Below are 4666 nucleotides of genomic sequence, written 5' to 3'. Positions count from 1 at the left end.
TACTATTTAGAGCATACAGTAATTAAGTAATTAACAATCACAAAAGAATGAACTAATACCTTTGTTCCATGTAGTGAAATTAAAGTACATCAACTAGCTAATAAATCCTCAAAGGTGAGTCGGGGTATTCTGAAAGAACTGAAACAAATTGAATACTAAAGAAAATTCAAAAGCAGAATCATTTTTAGTAACAATTAGAATATATAAAGTTACCTTCTTCAATTTCATCAATTTTCTGGACTTCCTCTAATTTATCTTCAAGTTTGCATTCTTTAGAAGGTGATTGTAGCCATTGTTGAGTGCAAATAAGCGCTTCTACCGTTTTTGGAGATAAAGAACTTCGATAACTATCAAGAATTCGACCACCTGTACTAAAAGCTGACTCAGATGCAACAGTAGAAATAGGAATAAAAAGAATATCCCTAGCAATTTTCGCAACAATTGGGTATCTACTGGACGAAACTTTCCACCAACTCAAAATATTAAAATCAGTTATCTTCACTACATCATCTTTCAAGTATATTTCCAGATCAGATTTTTTTACAACAAATCCCTCTTTATTCATGTGTTTCTCCCACTGAGATTGCAACAAATCACTAGATTCACCCATCACACAATTATCATTTTCAATATTTTCGTTAGGATCTTCAGAGCAAGAACAATTGTAGTGATTAAATAACAGATTCAAAACATCTCTCACATCCAGAGGCGGATCTAGGATTTTGAGTCACTGGGTGTCAAGCAGAGGTGGATCCACATGATTTGATAGGGGTGCACCCGTTAACTTTGAAAAAAATCATATATAGAATCATATATATATATATCCTCAGAAACGTATAATCAACAGTGCACCTATAAGAAGCGTAGGGATGCCCTTGTGTAGTTGGTACAAGCCAGAGGAATCACTCGCGAGAATACAATTCAAATCTAGCTAGAGCCTATTTCAGTTTTTTTATTTTAAGTTTAGCTTAGAGCTCATATTTGAGCCATTAGTGACCAAGCAAATACTACATTATTCGTTAATTGTAGTAAAAGTTTCGCTAACTACCTAAATTAAGATAGTATTGATGCACCGAAATCTTCAAATTTTGGATTCGCCTCTAATGTCCAGTAGACTCAGATTAAATCAACTTTAGATTCAGAATTATTCGTCTTATGGACGGATGGGTGAGCGGGATTGGACGATGGACTGAAGGCAGAAGCTTTGATTAATGGCAGATTTTTATTGTTGAAAAGTTTAAAGGAACAACCAGGGTTTCAATGGTGAAGAGGAAAAAAAATTCTTTATGCATGTTTAATCAAATAAAAGAAAATTCAAAAATTAAATTAAATTAGTTAAAAAATAATTATTGATTAATACTTAATAATAATAACAAGTTAATAAGTAAAAAATATATATAAAAAAACAAAAGAGACTGTGCCTTGTAGTTAAAAAAGAAACGCTCCCTACAGTTAAAAAAAAAAAAAGAAAAAAAAATTGTCTGCAGTTGAAAAAAAATTAAAACAAAAAGTTGCTAGTGGGGTTCGATCCCGCGAACTTAGACCCGAAAATATGATCGCCTACCACTGGCACCAGAGAACACTTTTGTTTACTGGGCGGCACATTTATTATTTATACATATAGTGTGTATAAATACCTATATATAAATAGAGTTTCCGTCGAAGCTCGTGGGTGGCGTGGCACCCCCACGAGTCTTAATAGATCTACCCCTGCTCACATCTTGAGACTTTAATCTTCCCATCAAAGAGCCATATGCAATAGAAAGAATATACCCTATATATTGCATCTTGTATCTAGGATCCAACACAACAGCAACCAGTAGTAACATATTCATACTCTCAAACTTACCCCAATATTTATCCATCTTGGATTTCATTCTTTTTGCCATATCAACCAATGAGATCATCATGTTTAGTATACTTGATAATATCATTTCGGAGATTGAAAAAATCATGAAAGAAAGAGTGAGAAGTAGAATATAAGCTGCCTGAAAATTTTAAAGTTACCTAATAGAAAATATTAAGAACCTTCACAACAGCTTTCACATTCTTCCAATCATCTGTTGATGGATTTTTTGTTGTTGTACTTATTTCTCGACATTGCTTTTGATAATTCTGGTCATCCACATACATTCTTGTAAAAGCTTTTTCAAATTTCAAAGCTTTATCCAACATTGTGTATGTCGAGTTTCATCTAGTCTCAACATCCAGACTTACAAGACCATGGGTGTTAATCTTAACTTTCTCAACAACGGACTTAAAAGTAGCAAATCTTGAAGAAGAAGAAGACCTGACATATTTTATAGCACTTCTTATATGAGAAATAGGCTCAATTTGTTCATCCAACCCCTCTTTTACAATCAAGTTTAAAATATGAGCATTACATATAACATGTAAAAATTGATTTTCAAACATTACCCCTTTCCAATCTTCAATACGCCTCTTTAAACTCTTAATGGCAGCATCATTTGCGGTTGCATTATCCAAGGTCACTGTAAACAAGTTTTCAATGCCCCAACCTAATAAGCAATCCTCAATCCCCTTGGCAATAGTCTCACCTTTGTGATCTGGTGTTTGAAAAAAAATAAGAATTCTCTTTTGTAGATTCCATTGATCATCAATCCAATGTGCAGTGACGACCATATAAGTATAATTTTGCATTGACGTCCATGTATCACTGGTAAAACAAACACGTTGGTTTTTTATAAGCTCCTTAAGCTTTTCTTTCTCTTCTTGATAAATCCTTAGACAATGTCGAACAACAATTACATGAGAAGGTACATCAAAATTTGGAAAGGCTTTAGCCATTAATTTTTTGAATCCTTCTCCCTCAACAGCTCTAAACGGTTTATAAATTCGGTAATTGCTCTCTTAATTTCATCCATATTAAACACCCCTTTTTCAGTGGAACCACTTTCTGGTCAGCCTCTTTTGATAGGTTTTAATGTTGTTTGTCACTTATCGGACTTAAATGGAGACTTGAGACATTTCACAGTTAAATGATTCCATAACGTAGTTGTCCCATTGACACTGTTGGCAGCAAATGTTTTAGTACAATACTTCCATTTTGCCCTACATTTACCTCCTTTAGCAATAAACTTGGAGAAATGATCCCAAATTTGAGATGTTTCTCTACCTGTAGTTCCAGAGTTAGGAGCGACCGGAGGAGCTGCTCTTTTTTGCTTCTTAGGAGGTATGCGTCGACGTGGAGTTACTTTGCCTTGTTGTTGAGATATTGTCGACATAGTTGAAGGAATATTATTAATCACCTCTACATCTGTTACAGAAGGTGTAGTTTCCATCCAAAAAGAAATTTGATGCACATACATTACAATAGTTATTATTATTCTGCTACAAGATTGTGTTTCAACAAGACTTCCATTCAAGTATTGTGCACAAGACTTAGAAGTATATTTCACTTTGAAACCAAAACAGATACAAATATAGTACAAAATATTTGATTAGAAAAGTTTGATGTATATTACTAGCTATTGCTATCAAAATCTAATAGTCTCTTAAATTTTTATCTCTATCACTTGTTTTTCCTTATCTTTGCGGACCATCACGATGTTTACAGTACAAAAACCTCTATACAAATGGAACCAAAAGCAATGAGTGAAACACTTGCCTCTTTTTCATTGCATTGAAACAACATAAGTAAAGAGAGAAATAAGTGAAACTTATATGCAAAAAAATTATCATCATCTTGTTGCTAAGCTTAACACACCATAGATATGGACACCAAGATGTATAATTTTTAAGTTTATATCTATGATTCAACTACCCAAAATTGTGATGTTGTTGACAATGGCAATACAAGAAAAATATCAAAAAACGAGTTAGTAGCAATTACTTACCCAAATTAAGATGAGTTGATGATGATTTGAACTAAAATCAAAAAGACGAGCTCAATATATGCCCTAATAGCTAAGAAGTAAAACCTAACAGTGACTAAGCCTTTGAAGGTGAAGAGTTGCTTTTGAGCTGATGACCTAATGACCTTTGTTAAATGAGATAGAGAATATTATAGGAAAAATTATAGAAATCTCACATTTTAGTTTACTTATTACCATTATCTCCTATAAGTTTTACAAATCTCTAAAATCCCTCATTTTCGCGCATCAAATTAGTGTATCAGCGCTTATATTATTGTATCTCGCGCATCAAATTAATGTATCAGAGCTATATAAGTGTTGATACATGCGCGAGATATAATAATATAAGCGTTGATACATTAATCTGATGCGCGAGATACAATAATATAAGCGTTGATACACTAATCTGATGCACGAAAATGAAAATGAGGGATTTCTGTAATTATAAGCTTTTAAGGGATAAATTGTAATTTTGCTTAAAAGTATGTGATTTCTGTAATTTACCCAATATTATATAGGGCTAGTTGAATTGTATAATTTATTTGGGCTTTTGTTTATTCCTAAAAATAATAAGTGGGCTCAAGTCAACAATGTAGCCCAAAGTCCACTAATATTAAACATAAAATTGTGAGAAAGATTAAGAAAAATATATAAATTATATATCAATAAACATTTTTAAGTATAAAATAAAATTTTAAAATTACATATATAATGTCGGGTTGGTTTGGTCTCGGGTTGGGTTTTTTTAGTTAAAATCAAACCAACCCAAATATAGTCGGGTTTTTTTTTTT

The sequence above is a fragment of the Solanum stenotomum genome, chromosome 3, assembly GCF_019186545.1.
Source record: "Solanum stenotomum isolate F172 chromosome 3, ASM1918654v1, whole genome shotgun sequence".
NCBI classification, from domain to species: domain Eukaryota; kingdom Viridiplantae; phylum Streptophyta; class Magnoliopsida; order Solanales; family Solanaceae; genus Solanum; species Solanum stenotomum.
This window is presented reverse-complemented; position numbering follows the sequence as displayed.